This window comes from Rana temporaria, chromosome 2, assembly GCF_905171775.1.
Source record: "Rana temporaria chromosome 2, aRanTem1.1, whole genome shotgun sequence".
In the NCBI taxonomy this organism is placed as follows: Eukaryota; Metazoa; Chordata; class Amphibia; order Anura; family Ranidae; genus Rana; species Rana temporaria.
Window position 1 is genome coordinate 396,825,732 of NC_053490.1, and position 19,044 is coordinate 396,844,775.

At 45.6% G+C, this 19,044-nt stretch overlaps 1 protein-coding gene across 15 annotated transcripts in view; it reads left to right on the top strand.

The window, feature by feature from the left end:
• Positions 1-19,044, top strand: part of CASK (calcium/calmodulin dependent serine protein kinase) — a 407,679-nt gene that overhangs the window by 108,052 nt on the left and 280,583 nt on the right. The window lies entirely within an intron of this gene.

Genomic DNA, 19,044 nt, shown 5'->3' on the forward strand with positions numbered 1-19,044 from the left:
ATCAGCTAGAGCTAAGCTTATCAACCCTTTCCTCAGGATCAACCCTGTCCTCAGGGCCCACTAACAGGCCAGGTTTGCAAGATAACTGAAATACATCACCGGTGATATCATTTGCTGCTCAGTGATTGCAGTATTCTAGTCTGCATCTCCCCAAGGTAATACATATAAAACCTGGCCTCTTAGTGGGCTCTGAGGACAGGGTTGATAACCACTGAACTACAGAATCTCCCAGTTCACCATTTTTCTCTTGGTGTCAGGAAAACTTATCAAGTGACTCATAGCAGAGGAACGAAGCCACAGAGAGAAATCACACTTGTTGCTCTGGATTGAGACAAGTACACAGAGGGATATTATTTGTTCATATTTCATGTCTAAGATTTACAACCACTTTAAAGGAGAATGAAACGGCACTATGTTTTCTAAATAAATTGGCCCATAGGAGCTTTACGCCTTAATGTGCTAGTATGCATCGCAAAAAAGCACAATACGACAGACTTGCCTGTCAAATTATGCCCTCCAGTGATGCACTGTTAAAGCTCCTTCTGTTCATGTACATTTACATCTCCTGATGTTCTTTCTGGGTTTGCTGTGTTCGCCCACTTGAATGGGTGGGCTGTGATTACATCACTTCTGCGCATGCACACAGCAGTCACATTGGTTACTGAGCTGCTCTTGCTTCTGACAGGCAGGGAAGAAGTATTTTTGACAGAGGCCAGCAGGGTCTCCTGGTCATAAAAACCCTACCTGTCAGAAGTTTTTTTTTATTGTGTTAATTTCCACTTTAAATGTGAGCAATTATAATTCTGCTACACTTTAACATGAAGGTGTACAGCTGACTGACAAATGAGCTTCTTAAATGCTCCCTTTTTTTTTTTTTTTGTGCAATTTGGTGTTCAATATTTATGGCAGCATCAACCCTTTAAATCCTAGGGAAGTGGTTTCACCCTTCACCAAAAGGTGGCAGCCATAAGCCATCTAAAGTGCCCAGCATCAAGCAGGCCCACATAGTCTGCTGATTTTCTTATATGGCGTACAAGTTTTTTTCCTTTTTTCTTTTATTTGCTGCATAAATACAGAACAAATAAGGTGATTTGAAAGAGTAAAAGTGTGCTTTAGTAATCTTGCTCTAATAGTAATCGCCATTAAATAATGTAACTAAAGGTTATTTAAGAAATACTTCAAACACTTTACCTTTAGGCTTGTTTGCTAGTGGAAAGATCAAAATGAATTCTGGGGGGGGGGGGGGGGATGACTTTCCTGTTGTGATCATCCTTTAGTCCATCTAAAAGCTGCTGTAGACAGATCTCATATTTCTTAAAGGACAGCAAGAGTTTCCTATACTTGCTCAAATCCCAATGTACCATGGGGCATTTGCCTTGCTTTTCTGTTAATTTAACGGATAAACACATATAAGTTGTGTGCAGTGAAAAATCGTATTCTTACTCTTAGCCCCCGTTCACACCGTTAAATCGCATGGCAAGTCGCACCCTATTGTCAGCAGTGGAACTGTTCAAATTGGTGCGACACTGACTTTGTGGTGACTTTGTGGTGTCGCACCAATTTGAAAAAGTAGCTCCTGCTATATTTTAGGTGCGACTTGCATAGACCTCTGAAGTTGCACAGATGTCAGCCAAGTCACACCTGAAGTTGCACTGATGTGGCTTTTAACCACTTAAGCCCCGGACCATTTTGCAGCTAAATGCCCAGGCCAGGTTTTGCGATTTGGCACTGCGTCGCTTTAACAGACAATTGCGCGGTCGTGCGACGTGGCTCCCAAACAAAATTGGCGTCCTTTTTTTCCCACAAATAGAGCTTTCTTTTGGTGGTATTTGATCACCTCTGCGGTTTTTATTTTTTGCGCTATAAACAAAAATAGAGCGACAATTTTGAAAAAAATGCAATATTTTTTACTTTTTGCTATATCCCCCAAAAACATATATAAAACATTTTTTTTTCCTCAGTTTAGGCCGATACGTATTCTTCTACCTATTTTTGGTAAAAAAAATCGCAATAAGCGTTTATCGATTGGTTTGCGCAAAATTTATAGCGTTTACAAAATAGGGGATAGTTTTATTGCATTTTTATTATTTTTTTTTTTTTTTTTACTACTATTGGCGGTGATCAGCGATTTTTTTCGTGATTGCGACATTATGGCGGACAATTTTGACACATTTTTGGGACCATTGTCATTTTCACGGAAAAAAATGCATTTACATTGCATTGTTTGTTGTGAAAATGACAGTTGCAGTTTGGGAGTTAACCACAGGGGGCGCTGTAGGGGTTAGTGTTCACTTAGTGTGTGTTTACAACTGTAGGGGGGTGTGGCTGTAGGACTGACGTCATCGATTGAGTCTCCCTTTATAAAAGGGATCACTCGATCGATACGCCGCCACAGTGAAGCACGGGGAAGCCGTGTTTACATACGGCTCTCCCCGTGCTTCAGCCTTGGGGAGCGATCGCAACGGAGCGGCTATAAACGAATAGCCGCGCCGTCGTCCCGGATCGCTCCCCGAGGGAACCCCCACGCAGCGCGCGGGGGGGGGTCCTGATCACACCCCCCACCCGCTAGAAGGCAAGGACGTATATAGACGCCCTTCTGCCTGTCCGTGCCATTCTGCGGACGTAAATAGTCGTGCGGCGGGCGTTAAGGGGTTAATCGTGCCATTTCAAAGCCTCATTCCGTGTGATCCTAGACTTCACGTGGAAATTCGGCCTTTGGAGGTTTTCCAAAAGGTTGCAAAATCTCTGGGGACAAAAACGGTTGCTTCTGATGTTTTGAAGAGCTAATAATCATAATCTGGTGCAAAGTTTAATTTGGTTAGGTGATGCTGAAATGATCTTGATCAGGGAATGTATGGCCACTTTTCATTCTTCTGCACTTTTCGGCTACCTCTCTGAAATACATACAGCTTTGCTTGTACATTTTATTTTTTTCTCTGTATAAGAAGCAGATTGTGATGCAACATTCCCTGCAGATTAAACATTTGCCTATTTTGTCTTAAATATTAAAGTGGTTCAACATGGATTTTTTTTCTTTAATGCATTCCCTGCATTAATGTAATTTTTTTTCCAGTATATGTATTGGCTCTTCACCCCCTAAATACTTACCTGAGTCCTCACTTGATCCAGTGCTATGCCTGTCTGCAGTGGTTCTCTCCCCTCTCTCACAGGACAGAGAGGCAGCAATGAGAACCATCAGCTCCTGGTGCTGTCGGTCAAATCCTGTGAGCAGAGAGTCGGGGGACTGAGCCATGCTGTGTGTGTTTTTATGGATTCATATTATTTTAATTGAAAAAAATAGCCTTTAAAACCCATTTGAAGTATATGTAAATTCACCCTTTTGATCTGGTAAACACGTCATGGAAAGCGTTTTATTATATCTACTCAACAGATGCAAAATAAATGTAATATATAATCCGTAAACCGATTCCCTGATGATTGAACTAAAACGGTGCCCATGTCAAAGGGGCCTTATGCATTTCCTGTCCTTGGGGCCGGTGATGTAGTACCCCCATGAGTATGTTCCGCTGGGCAGAGTGAAATGTGTTTGGGTCATGGCCTGGTGGGCTGAGGCTGCCATTCACCGTCATACAGGAGATTTTGACTGGCGTGTGTCTCTCGGGACACCTAATCACTCTCTACCATTGCCTGGAGCATAGACTTTCTCCCCTCCACTCCAGCACTCACAGCGCTGGGCACAGGACTTCATTCCCACACATCTTGGTTCGCAGTGATGTAGTACGGTTGTCACCCTAGGGCAGTAAGTGAGATAATGGCACAATTACCAGGTTAAAATTAAATTGGAAAAAAGATAACTAAAGCAACCACCACATCAAAGGACCATTAAGCTGCAATACTCTGTTCTTTTGATTTAGATACTCTCTAGGGCTCATTCAAATGGGCACTGGGACGCTTTTTGATGTGTGTGCAGCCACCTTGGACCTGTGTGCATCCCATAGAAGTGGATGCAGATTCAGTGGCTGCACTGCCATAGTAGCATGTTAAAAATTGACGTGGGCAGGAGTGGGTGCATGGATCCATAAGCTCCTGTCCCCATGTCATATTTTGACATGCCACTGTGTCCATGCATCTACTTCTATGGGCTGCCTTCAAAAAACTCTGAGGTGGATGCACACAGGGGGAAAAGCCGCACGGCACAGAAGATGGATCTCGGCACCCATTCAAGTGAGTCCTTAAAGCAGGGTTTGACAAAATCCAGGCGCCAGGTCGCAATTGCGACTAGAATTGGCGACCTGGCGCCTGGGGTGGCACAGCTGGGGTATCCTGTGTCTCCGTGCGCCCCCACCTCCCCCGCTGCACGATCGCATCGGGCCGCGCTGGCCGGTAATTGAGGCCGTGGCTTTGCAGCCTTCTGCAGGCCTAGGCTTCCTTCTGTGATCTGGCGCCATCTTGTGGTGGCCGTTGGTATGACAAGACAACCAGCAATGCGAATGGAGCTTTCCCTGTCTGTTTTCACTGCCATCTCCTTCCCTCTAATTAGAACCCCCAAACATTATATATATTTTTTGTTCTAACAACCTAGAGAATAAAATGGTGGTCGTTGCAATACTTTCTGTCACACCGTATTTGCGCAGCGGTCTTACAAGCGCACTTTTTTGGGGAAAAAATACACTTTTTTTGAATAAAAAAATAAGACAACAGTAAAGTTAGCCCAATTTTTTTTTTATATTGTGAAAGATAATGTTACGCCAAGTAAAGTGATACCGAACATGTCACGCGTCAAAATTGCGTCCGCTCGTGGAATGGCGACAAACTTTTACCCTTTAAAATTTCCATAGGCGACGTTTAAAAAATTCTACAGGTTGGATGTTTTGAGTTAGAGGAGGTCTAGGGCTAGAATTATTGCTCTCGCTCTACCAATTGTGGCGATACCTCACGTGTGGTTTGAACACCGCTTTCATATGCTGGCGCTACTCACGCTTCTGCGCGAGCTCGGCGGGACGGGGTGCGTTCCTGGCTTCTAACCTTTTTAGCTGGCTCCTAGATTCCAAGCAAATTTGTCAAACCCTTCTTTAAAGGTAATTGGTAGCCACTCTCGTAAAGTTCTATTTCTGATACATCGCTATATTGTAAAAATGTACTTTACAAAACCTTTCAAGGTAATATTTAATCACTTCCCATAATGGCAGCCCATGCAGGGGGGGGGATATCTATGACTGTGTACAGATGCTCTTGTGAGGATAGGTACTGTACATCTTTAGGAACATGTTGCACCCGTATTCAGGGAGTAACCTGGTTCCCACTGCCAGGTCCTCTCTCCCTGTGACAGTGGGCGGAGGTTGCTCTCAAAAATCCGTGATCTATGAATGAACAAACTACAAGTCTTGTCTGTAACTGCAGCAGACTGTAGTTCTCAGTGAACTACAAGGGCGCTGATCAGCATCCTCGTAGTCTATTGTCATTTCCTACTTCTCTGAAAATTACAGCCTGTACAGAGGTATGGGCAACAAAGCTGTTGGCAGGGTCTGCAGGAGCCTGACATTGCACCCACGGTCCACTGATTGTGGGTGCAATGCTCTGCAGGCTCCTGTGAAAAAAATAATAAATGCATTATTTTCCCCTGTAAAAGTATGTGAACTTGGCCTTTTTGTAAAAATAAATAAATGCAGGTTTTTTTTTTTTTTTTTTACGTTGCATTCATGATCAACAGATCAGGTACGATATGTACCGATATGGGCAGGCAGTTACTGAATGACGGGAAGAAGCAATGACCTACCAGAGTGTTCACCAGCACCCTCACAGTTCATTGAAAGCTACAAGCTGTCCCCTGCAATGCTGATGATATTTGTAGTCTGTTCATATACAGGAAACTGAATGAATAACAAGGCCATGTGGGGGGAGCCCTTCACAGATGTGCCGTTTACAAATTGTAACGGCAGATCAGAGAGGGGAGTGCTAGCTGCGAGAGGTGGGTAGATAGGAACATGTTACACCCTAAATATGAGCATGACCTGTAACATGCTCCTAAAGGTGAATGTGGCCCTTTTTAGCTGGCCATACTCTAGTACAGTGATAGCGAACCTTGGCACCCCAGATGTTGGAACTACATTTCCCATGATGCTCAACTACACTGCAGAGTGCATGAGCATCATGGGAAATGTAGTTCCAAAACATCTGGGGTGCCAAGGTTCACCATCACTGCTCTAGTAGAACGTTTGTGCAAAAATTCTCATTAGTAAGTTTGATGACTTAAAGGCTACTTTGGGGGCGTCGGAGTTAAAACTGCGCTATTTTTAGCGGCGCTTTGCTGTCTTTTCTGCAGCACTTTTAACCCCCGCTAGTTGCTGTAAAAGGAGTTAAAACCACCGGCGCTGCCCATTGATTTTAATAGACAGGGGCGCTTTAGGAACAGTATATACACCGCTCCTACAGTGATGCAAACATGCGGCTAGCAGGACTTTTTTTACCGTCCTGCTAGCGCACCACTCCAGTGTGAAAGCCCTCGGGCTTTCACATTGGAGTAAGTGGAGAGGCTCTTTCAATATAGCATCTACAAAGCGCGTCAGTGTGATAGCAGCCAAAGTGTTACTAAACCCACAACCGTAAAATCTGTTTTATATGCAGTAAAGCATGCTTGTTATACTCACTGTGGAACCTAAGAGGTTAATCCTCTACATTGTAAAAAGGCTGTTGGATCCTGTATCTTCTGATCCTCTCCTCCTTCCACCAACTCCTAACATTTTCCGGATAACAGTCTATGGAGTCAGGCTGCACATGCTCAGTTTGGTGTGTATTGCTAGAGAAGTTTTTATTTTCTTGGGAGGATGCATGTCATCAGCACAGAGCCAATCGGCACTGTCCAGACAGAGGGTCACTGTCTCATAGGCCAGTCACAAAATTCCCCCTACAATCTTTAACCAGTGCATGGCTGGACACAGATATAAGTCTGCTCTAACTGCTGATGGGGAAAGGTATTTAGCGGTTTATATTTACTAAAATTATTGCATTTCCATGTTCTGTGTACTGTGGGGGACCAGATATGATGTATATGAATGCAGGGTCCTGGGTTTAGTAACTCTTTAAAGCGGGGGTTCACTCTAAAAACTATTTTCTAACATTACATTGACATGACTCTCGACAATGACAGTATGCCGTTTTTTTTTTTTGCTGTACATACCTTCGTACAGCTATTTTCTTCCCTGGCTTCCGGGTAGCGAATCCCGCGGGAGTGGGCGTTCCTATCCAGCAGGTGATTGACGTGATGACAAAAACTACCTCCCCCCGTCGCATAAGGAGCGTCACGAGTTGCCGAAAGAAGCCAAATGGCGGTGCGCAGGCGCCATAAAGGCCGTCTCGCCGTTTGGATAGGAACGCCCATTCCTGCAGGATTCACTACCCAGAAGCCAGGGAAGAAAATAGCTGTACGAAGGTTTTGTACAGCAAAAAAAAAAAAACGGCATACTGTCATTGTCGAGAGTCATGTCAATGTAATGTTAGAAAATAGTTTTTAGGGTGAACCTCCACTTTAACAAAGGTACTTCAACATTTTTTTGCTTTTAACAGATTTGGAGTAAATGGATCTTCCTGAAAGAAAACAACATTCGCTGTTATAGATTTCTTTGTTCAAGAGCATATTCCATCCTGCTCCTTCACATTTTCTTATCACTATGGACAAAAACTAACAACAAATTTACTGCACTAGCAAAAGGAAAATCAAAAGTACATTGTTAAAATTAAATTTTTTAGGAATGGAAATTCTACTTGTGCATGGGAGGGCGGCTTAAGTATCATTACAAGGTGTTCGTAGCAGCTTCACATTTACAGACCATGTATTGGGCCTCAGTGAGTGGGCACGGGCACTCTGTTTTCCTGAATCCCTCCTTCAGACACAAGCTTGTAATACCACTGCAGCCAGACAATTTGGCAGGAATCATTAATTGAATAGACATTAAAGCCTAGAAAAGGTCATCTATTAACATGGGGATGACATCTTCAGAAAACGCACTAGTCTAGCTGCATTGGCTAGGTGGCTGCAGTTCGGTTTTAACAAAACAAGTATTTTGAGGCTGAACTTTGGCTTTTTATTATACGTGGAGGTAACTGTCTGCCTTCCTGTGTTTTATGTTTGGATGCAGTATCTGCATGTGTCACTGTGTGTCAGTGCAGCGCCATGAAAGGGAATTGTTCTTATAAAGAAATTGCTTACGCTTCCAGTCGTCTTAGGTCAAAGCGCATGGCAGTAGTACACTGGTCTGTGAAATGTGTATTAACCACTTGCCGACATAAAAAAATAAGGAAATAATTCTGCTATCAACCCATAGGTGGGATTTGTTTCATCAGCATTAAGTACAAAACCTCTGCATTATGAGGACTCTTTACTGCAGTTTACGCTAAAGTATAGCCAGCAACATTCTCAGATTTCTGGCTTAGGACCAGATTGTGCCTTGAACATTTTCTTCAGTTGAATATTCATCAGTTAAGCAGTACATTCTTTATTTATACCCTACTATCCTCCAAGACATTATCTTCAGTAATTAGAATAGGTGCTCTGAACCTGTCCCTGGGAAAAAAAAAAGTCAACTTTTGTCAATTGTGCATGCAAGATAACTTTCTATAAAATCTGCTGTCAAAAGAAACAAAGTATACAATACCAGATAAACATAAGTGTACAAAAAACAGACATATATGCTCACCTAGAAGGCTGCAGCATTGATCTGATCCGCAGCTGTCCCCTGCTGACTATTTTATCAAATTCAATACAGGGCACCCCCCCCCCCCCCCTCCTGCCAGGCCAATTTTCACCGCTGTTGCATTTTTAACAATTATGCAGTCATGCTACACTGTACACAAACAACATTGTTTATCATTTTGTTCCCACAAATAGAGCTTTCTTTTGGTGATATTTGATCACCAATGGGGTTTAAGTTTTTTGCTAAACAAATAAAAAAAAAGACCAAATATATTTAGAGAATAAAAAAAGCTTTTCTTTGTTTCATTTATAAAAGTTTGTTAATAAGTAAGTTTATTCCGTCACTGATAAGGCAGCACTGATGATGAGGCACCAATATGCAGCACTGATGGGTGACACTGGGCGGCACTGGCAGGCATTACTGGTGGTCCTGGGTGGGCATCCTCGGGGGGGGGGGGGGGGGGGGCTGCACTGATTATCAATCGAACCCCCCCTGTCAGGAGAGCAGGCGATTGGCTCTCCTCTACTCGCGTCTGTCATCACGAGTGGAGGAAAAACCAATACACTGCTCTTACTGTTTATGCTGAGATTGGACACAGCTGATCACATGGTAAAGGGCCTACATCGGTAGTTCTTCACCGAGATCGGTGATGTGGTGTCAGACTGACACACCATGCCAACGATTGCCACGCCGTGCTTCCCCCATGGCTTATCCTGCTGGATGTCAAATGACATCCAGTCAGGATAATTTAACTACTTTGCGCACGTCATTTTGCTACATGGTGGACGGGAAGCAGTTAAATTGTGCTCAGTTAAAGACCACTGATCGCTCAGTTCTTGTTTTTCAGTTGGCAGGGAGCTGGTGACTGCTCACTGGAACGCCAGGCTGCGGAGAGGGTAGGAACGGATGGCTGGTCAGCCATCTGGGCATATCCTGCCATTATCTGGATCCCTGCAGAGCTTGGCCCGGCTCTGTGACATCAGCCGACAATGGGCTTCAGCTCTCTGTCAGCTGAATGTGGGACACAGGAGTGCAGCACTAATTTCACTGTTGTGCCTTCAAGACAAAGTAAAATTGGAGCATTTAGGCCCCTTTCACACGGCTGGATAGAATGGTGCTTTTAGCTGCAGATTTTACTGCAGCTAGAAGCACACACTATGACATCATTCACACACTACGGTTAACTGTGGTTTTGTTACCCACAGTTTTGTGCGGATAGAAAAAATAGATCTCAATGCGTCCAGCTGCAAAATCCCGCAGCTAATCGGCACATAACCGCAGGTAATCGCAGTGCACTGTGTCGGCTGTGTTTGGTATGAATCTTGAGGGGGAACTCCACACCAAATTTCAAATAAAAAACCGGCATGGGTTCCCCCTACAGGAGCATACCAGGCCCTTGAGTCTGCTATGGATTTTAAGGGGAACACCGTATGCCGAAAAAACGGCATGGGGTTCCCCCAAATTCCATACCAGATCCGTATCTGAGCAGCAGCCCGGCCGGTCGGGAAAGGGGGTGGGGACGAGCGAGCCCCCCCCCCTTTTTAACCGTGCCAGGCCGCATGCCCTCAACATGGGGGGGTAGGTGCTTTGGGGAAGGGGGGACTCCCTGTGGTCCCCACCACCCCAAAGCACCTGTCCCCATGTTGATGAGGGACAACCCTGTAATACGTGGCTCGCACCGATTTATATAGGCCTCTTATGATGTCACAGTCCCATCATGCTCCGTGCACCCGGAGCATGATGGAACTGTGACCTCATAAGACTCCTATATAAATCGTTGCAAGCCGCGCACACGGCATTACATTGGGAGGAAGCCACGTGTCAACATCGAAGAAGAGAGGCAGAGGGCGACAGAAGCCCAGGAGGGGGCCGCTGTAAAAGAGCTAAGAAGAAAGGCCCCCCCCCCCCCGGCGGAAGAGAACCAGGCGGCGGTGAAGACCGGGACCCCCCCTGCAGAAGACGTCGAAGAAGCCCGGGAAGGGGGCCGCTGTAAAAGAGCTAATGAAGAAAGCGCCCCCCCCCGGCGGAAGAGAACCAGATGGCGGTGAAGACCGGGACCCCCGCAGAAGACAAATCGAAGAAGCCCCCCCCCCCTCGAAAAAGAGCTGAAGAAGAGAGGGGGGCCCCGGAGCTGACTAATAAATTACTTTAAAAACCCTGTGTAGTGTGTTTTTCTTGCATTTTTTTTTCGCTAGGTGAATGGGTAGGGGTACGATGTACCCCATACTCATTCACCTAGGGTGGGGGGCCGGGATCTGGGGGCCCCTCTTATTAAAGGGGGCTCCCAGATTCCAATAAGCTCCCCTCCCGCATACCCCGACAACCAACGGCCAGGGTTGTCGGGAAGAGCCCCTGTCCTCATCAACGTGGGGACATGTGCTTTGGGGTGGGGGGCCACAGAGAGTCCCCCCTGCCCCAAAGCACCTACCCCCCCATGTTGAGGGCATGTGGCCTGGCACGGTTAAAAAGGGGGGGGGCGCTCGCTCGTCCCCACCCCCTTTCCTGACCGGCCGGGCTGCTGCTCGGATACGGGTCTGGTATGGATTTTGGGGGAACCCCACGCCGTTTTTTCGGCGTATGGTGTTACCCTTAAAATCCATAGCAGACTCAAGGGCCTGATATGCTCGTGTAGGGGGAACCCATGCCGTTTTTTATTTGAAATTTGGCGTGGAGTTCCCCCTCAAGATTCATACCAGACACAGTGCTTGGTATTGGCAGGGATCCAAGTCGGATCCCCGTTCAATATCGTGCCGTGGCTAAACGCAACCACAGCTAAAAGCACTGTACAAATGCAGCTGACCGCTGTGCCTGGAGTCTTGAATTTCAGCAAAACATAAACATGCTTTTATCTGCGGCAAAACAGCCGCCCGTGTGAAAGGCGCCTTAAGCCTTCTTTTATTCAAAACAAAAACACTTTGGCCTAAAATTACCTTGCATATGCAGTGATACAGTCTGAGACATTCCAAACAGTTTCTCTACTCCCGCAAATAAAAAACCTAGTTGGAAAGCGCCTCAAATATGCATATAAACATAGACAGATTGGTAGTGCCTTATATAATGCAAAGAGATATACGCAAGGAAACTATGGGGCTTATACGCACAATAACCATATGTTTAAAAAAAAAGTTAGAGTATCTCAACTTTTGTTGCGGAAAAAAACATTCCCCTTTGAGTTAACTCATGTAATTGGATGATCATCCATTCACATCAGTTTTTATATACTGTAGAGATGCATCAATGCCAGTTTTTCATCTTTCAACGGATAGATAAAAACAGACTATCTGTGTCCATGTGTTAAAGGGAATCTATTGTGAGTGGTTTCGTAATTATCAACCAGCTTCTGCACCTACAGGACTCTGAGAAAAATTGCTTGGTCTGCATTCCTTTAGGCCCCTTTCACACTTGTGTGACCTGTCCTGCAACTTGAGAGTGCAAAGTTGCATGACAAGCTGTACCCCCCATGATTTCCAATGATAACCATTCATATATGTAGCAACCTTGTGTTTAGGCAGGGTTGCTCCTAAATGTACCTGCCAGGTATATGGCTTATTGTTAGGGATCAATTGATTTCACTCTAAGTCTGTTATTGCTGCACTTCTCTCTTTTGCCTCTAGGTGGCCGGGTACCTGGTGTCATTAGATATGAGAGGGGCACTGCAAGGTCAGATTATGGGTATATGGGGTATCCCAGCCAATGGGCAGGGGTTTTGTTGAATCCCTTGGCCTGCTGGCAGAACCTATATATTTGGGTGGAGTCAGGTGATCAGGTTTCTGTGCCACCTGGAAGGCTGTCTGGGTGGACGTGTGTTGTATTGCCTGGGCTGCTAGGCTGGAGATTGGGCCTATTGTGGGCACATCTGGCTGCTAGACTGTCTGAGGGCCTATCCAGAAGCAAGAGAGCAGCGCAGGGTTGGAATTGTGGCTTGCAGTCCAACCAGAAGTGACAGTTCTGCCGGCCGGAGAACCTCTCGTGGTCGAAAGTAGAGGGGAAGCCTCGGCCAGTAAGGAACTGTCAACTTTATTACCAGGGACCACAGTGAGTAACTGAAGCATGTACCGGAGCAGTATTCTCACCAACTGGGGACAGTAAATGAATCGGGAAAACTTCAGTGGGTATCAATCCAGGGACCCAGCCAGTGGAGGTGATGCTTGCAGAGCAGCCTTGTGTGTCAAGTCAGGGACTGAGCAGGCCAGTGGGGTGAAGCTTGAGAGGTATCTAGAGTGCCAAGCTAGGGACCCAGCAGAGAAGCGGGGGTGACGCTTGAGGAAGATACTACTGTTAAGATGGGAGGATCTCGAGGGATTCGGTGGCAGTGAATCGTCTAGTTGAGTGGGCTGAAGTGTGGAAGTGAAAGGACTTGCGTTTTGTGTTAGGAACTGTTAAAGATTGTTGCCATAGGAGGCAGAATTTCTGCACATGCAGATATGGCGTCTTGCTGCATGCCTTTCCCTGCATGGCTGTCCTCCCGTTGAAGTCTCAGAGTCTGCCAATTGAACTTGCAACTTTCCAAGGATGTCCTGACCCTAACCCTCTCTCCCCCAAAAAAGTGAGAGAAATAAACTTTCTTTTGCATGCAAGAAGTGTCTGGCGCCCAATAACTTTAACTACTCTGCACCCACCATGCCTCAGAACCCACCACATACAGAAGGATGTCAGCTGTCTTTGGCCCTGGAGGTTCTCATTAGACTGAAGGAGGCACAGGACCTTGCTACATATATGTGTGACTTCAAGTTGTCCCTGCACTACTTTGGTCTGACTTTAATGCGAGTTGAGGTCCATAGACCTCAACTTTACACAGGCATTCCCTAAAATCGTGGAAAAATTGCGCGACTTTCAAGTCGTGGCAGTGTGAAAGGGGCTTTAGGCTGCGTTCGAATAGTAGAAGATTGTGAGCGACTCTCTATGGAGCCGGTTCACACATCTCTGCAGCAGCTCCGGTGCGAATTGCACAGGAGTCCTGTGCGTCTTTTTGTCAGTTTCAGGGACCAAATTCAGCCCAGAATTCGGGCTGAAATCTGACCTGAAACGGTAAATTTGGACACACCGGACTCCTACTGTGAGCCACTGCGTTCTCTAGTGTAAACCCAGCCTTAGATGCAATTTCCTATTGGGAGTATCCCACCAAAAATTGCATTTTTTGTTAGAGATGATGCATGAATCTGACTTGTATCTTAGTGCAGACTTCTGGGAAAATTGGTGAACCAATCACACAAGCAAGAAATGTGTACAGAACACCTCCAGGTAGCCATATTGCATTGCATTGCATTTTAAAGAAAATTACACCGCTGCAGATTGAAATTTTTAATAAAAATAAAATAAAATAATTATATATAAATTGTTATTTTATTTTTTGCAATCCCCCCCCCCCCCCCAATTAAACTAGTTTTACCCTTTTAAATGTTTTAGATTGCTGTGCAAAAGTTGAGTTGGCTATGAAACTACAGGCCAGTGCATTATTATTCATGAGGATCTTCAGCCAGGTTTTCACAAATAAGTCAGCAGCTACAAAAACATAGCTGCTGACTTTTAGTAAACACTTATCTCTCCAATGATCCAGTGCCGTTTTCACCTGGGCTGGCTCTTTGCCAGTTTTCATGCCCACGTTGGTGCCGACATGTTAACTGTGTAAAGCTGGCTGTCACTCCTTGTGACTGCACACTGTGAGAGGGGGTGTGGGGGGGGGGGGGGGGGACATCTGCTCGGAACACATAGGTGGCTTGAGCAGGAGTGGGTACCTGCAAATTCTAGTCACCCACACTCCCCCCCCCCCCCCCCCCAAAAAAAGAAAAAAATCCAAATATGCTAGAGGAAGGTGGAGGAGGAACAGAACTTCCCCTTATGGGTGAAGTTCTGCTTTAACATACTTTCTGAGGAGCACAGCTAACCTCTATGAGCACTTCTTGTTTGTACTGTGCATAGAATGAGTATTAAAGGTGGCATGACTTCACCCCCTGCCTCATTAGAGTATGGTGTAAGGTGCTCATTGACGTTACATCCTGGTGTGTTCATCTATATCAGGGATCTCCAAACTACGGCCCTTCAGCTGTTAAGGAACTATATGTCCCATGAGGCATTGTAAAACTCTGACATTCACAGACATGACTAGGCATGATGGTAATTGTAGTTCGTGAACAACTGGAGGGCCATAGTTTGGAGACCCCTGATCTATATAATGTTCACAGGGATTAATCCTCAGAGTGGTTAAACACTTTTGACCCTACCTCTGAGGAAAGTGGCACTGCAACATTGGGCTAATCGTCCGCTCAGCTGATCCCCGCTGAGCCGGCGGATGACAGGGCGCCCTGTCAGATCTTCGCTCTCCCCTATGGGGGGGATCTGATGAACACGGACCGTCTGTCTGTGTTCATCCGATCCGCATACAGATGAAAAAATAGGGTTTTCCTCTGTCTGCAGAATCGGAGGATTGCGGACCCGGATGAGACCAAGTGTCAGCGGATGTTCATCTGCTGACCCCCGCAATCTCATAGGGATCAATGTATGTCCCTTTTTCATCCGTAAATGGTCCGCATTTGTAAAAGAGCCCTTAGGCTGGCCATACATAGATGGACAGTTTATTTTTTCATTTAGCCAGCAGGCTGAACCAAAAGAAAAAATGCGTGGCTTCCTCCACCAACACTATCAAGGTGGACAGAGGAATCCGTCCAGCTGAATACGCTGCTCAGCAGCTGCAGTTCGATGACAGGAGTCAATCGTTGGATCAACTTGTGTCAAGCAGAAGCTGTCACACATGGATCAAAATTTGGCCAGTCGCTGCTGAACCAGCGGAATTTCAATCCATCCATCCATCCATGGCCAGCTATAGAGGCAGATGGGATGGGTTTCGATTGTGCACCTAGTGATAGGAATGTTTTAAGACAGTATGTACCCAGGGATATGTGTCTGCAAACAAAAAGTTTTGTTCATAGTAAAAGTGCAAAGGTTGGATCTCCACCACACATGAGTTTCTCTATCCATGTGCTTTACAAAAATGTAATGTTTCTTCGTTTACTGTAATTTCGGTTCCACCTAATGTTTATACATTGCTACCCTGGGATTCATTTCTTTAAGGTTTGGCTGGCCATAGATGGCCCCTGTTCCTCATGTGAGTCTTCTGCTGGAATGAAAGTGGAGTAAAACCCTTTAACATTACAGCCAAGAATGCTGCCTCGTTGGCTTTTGTTTGATGTGAAGTTGCCAAGGTGCTGCGCATTTGATGGCTTGACGGTTCTATTGAGACCTAACACAATCGCACTAGAAACTGTACCAGTTATAATTCACGGCATGCCTTGGATGTAACCGTTTTGAGAAACAGATAAACAGCTGGATGTGAAGAGTTAGGCCGGCCATACACGGTTCTAATCTCTACCGGTTCAGCAGGAACCGGCAAACATTCAAACCGTTAATGGGCAGGCTGAATGTACCAAGTTGATCAATCGATCAACTTGGGTACAAACCAGCCTGCCGGATTCCTAAGATTATCTCTAGCTGCTGCTAGTGATGATCATTGTCTTCTCACGGCAGGGACTGCTTCCGTGGTTGCAGAAAATAAATTTCCACCACGTATGGCCGGCCTTAGTTTAGATAAGGGATGTTTATAAATAAAAACAAACTGTGCAGCTTTGACCAAAATTAAAAAATGTCCTTGCTATAAGTGAAGGCCATTTACTGCATGAAGCTGGACATATAAAACCCCATAACTCCACCCTGGCTTTGTGATAGGACATTGCTAATGGCCAATTCACACTGACTTGTGCTAAAATATATTGAAATTGCAGGTACAGTTCAAAGATAATTGGTGGTGGTGTGGGGGGGAACTGAAGGCTGGAAGAATCAAATGTAGGGTACATGCATTCACATAGGGGGAAACACGCACCTGCCGAGAGGATAAGGTTGATGGAATCCGCAGCTGACAAACAACCCTTTGAAGTTCACCATACTGGCTCAATGCTGGGAGTTCGGCTTCCATATTTGCACATTCCAGCACGCTAGGAGTTAACACAGTGGAGGGCGCGAACGGGGAAGCCAAACTGAACTCCCAGCACAGAGCCAGTACAAGTTGTAAGTAGAGTACAAACTCGTATGTACTCTACTTGCAGGCATTAGGCGAACGCCTTTATTGAATCCCCTTTTACAGTACATTAACTGCCCCACTGTACATGCTTTTTAACATACTGCATTTGAGCGTGCTCATGTGACTGCTTGGCTCGTCGCTCTCCCCTCTTATCCAGACTGACGTCAGCAGGGGATTCTCAGCCCTGCCCCCTGTAGCTGTCAGATCGGGAGAAGAGCGGCAGGCCGGGCAGTCGCATCAGTGCCGAGGGGCACTCTGAAATGCGGTATGTAGCTACATATTTTTTAAAAAGCATGCACAGTGTAACACCTGTAAGTTAGAGCACACTGGGAGCGCTCCCCCAGGAGAGGCAGGGCAAGCCGGAATGTCATCCGCCAATCGATTAGGCCGGTCGTAGCATCGATGCAGAATCGTGGACAGCTGATTCGCGATGCTACGGTTTATATTCAACACCCCTAATGTTCTGGTTTTCTGGTGTTCGTTTTTTAAATGTCCTTCCATTGATCACCATTTTACAGCTGCGCTAAAATGCAGATCAACGCACTGGTGTGAATTGGCCTAAAGAGACTTGCAGCCATTACTGTTCACCCCCACCCTCACAGGCTGAGCTCAGACCTGCTGCATCAGAGGAGAGAATGCGCATATGAGGGGGTGTGAATTGGAGAAAAAACTCCTGTGACACTGAAGGTTAACAGTAAAAGCTGTAAATCTCTTAGAGCTGCAAAGCAGGATGGGGATGCTTTGTCTGGGCGTTTTTCTGTCAGGCTTCATGTGGTAAACACCTACAGGGGGAGAATAATTGATACCCTGCAGATTTAGTAAGACCCAATAATAAGACCCAATTACTAAGACATGAAGGGTCTATGCACTATTGGGTATATTTTAAATGATAGACAGAATATCGACCAAAAATCCCCCCCAAAAAAAAACACAATACAAATGTTATAAATTGAGTTGCAGTTAAGTGAGTAAAATAAGCATTTGGTCCCCAAGCAAAACATGACTTGGTACTTGGTGGAGAAACCCTTATTGGCAAGCATAGAGGTAAGACATTTCTTGTAGTTAGTTACCAAGTTTGTACACATCTCAGGAGGGATTTTGGTTTACTCTTTACACATTGTCTCTAAATCCTTAAGGTTTCTTGGCTGTCGCTTGGAAACTGTTCCAGCTCCCTCCATAAATCTTCTATAGGATTAAGGTCTGGAGACCGACTGGCTAGGCCACTCCATGGCCCCAATGTGCTTCTTCTTGGGCCACTCCTTTGTTGCCTTGGCATTGTGTTTTTTGTCATTGTCTTGCTGAAAGACCCATCCATGACCCATCTTTAGTGTTCTGGCTGAAGGAGGAAGGTTCTTGTCCAAGATTTTACAATACATGGCCTCATCCATTGGCCCCTTGATGAGGCAAATTCAGTCTGCCCCTAAGCATAACGTTGCCACCTCCTGGACTGGACTGTAGGGATGATGTTCTTGGGGTTATAGTCCAGCATTTTTCTTCCTACAAACATGAGTCCCCGTCCTCAAGGCACATGTACAGTCATGCCAATGAACATCTAAATGATTCGGAGAAGGATTGGGAGAAAGTGCTGTGGTCAGATAAACCAAAATTGAGCTCTTTTTAGAGGAAGGAAAATGCTGACTATGACCCTAGGAACAACATCCCTAACAGTCAAGCACAGAGGTGGAAACATGATGCTTTGGGTCTATTTCTCTGCTAAAGGTACAGACTTTGCTGCATTGAGGGGCCAATGGACGGGGCCATGTATTGCAAAATCTTGGATGAAAACCTTCTTCCCTCAGCTAGAACACTGAAGATGTGTCGTAGATGGGTCTTCCAGCAGGACAATGACCTAAAACGTACCACCAAGGCACCAGTCCCCAGACCTTAATCCTATAGAAAATGTATGGAGGGAGCTGAAATTTCAAGTTGCCAAGCAACAGCCATGAAACCTTAAGGATTTAGGCCCAGATTCACAAAGGAGATACGACGGCGTTGTGCCGTCATATCTATGCGCCTGATTCTTAGAATCAGTTACGCATAGATTTCTATTAGATCTGACCGGCGTAAGTCTCTTAAGCCGTCGGATCGTAACTGCATATTTACGCTGGCCGCTAGGGGCGTGTACTCTGATTTACGCCTAGAAATATGTAAATCAGCTAGATACGCAAATTCACGAACGTACGCCCGGCCGACGCAGTACAGATACGCTGTTTACGTTAGGCTTTTCCCGGCGTAAAGTTATCCCTGCTGTATGGTGGCGTACATGCAGCGTACCAATGTTAAGTATGGACATCGTTCCCGCGTCGAATTTTTAATATTTTA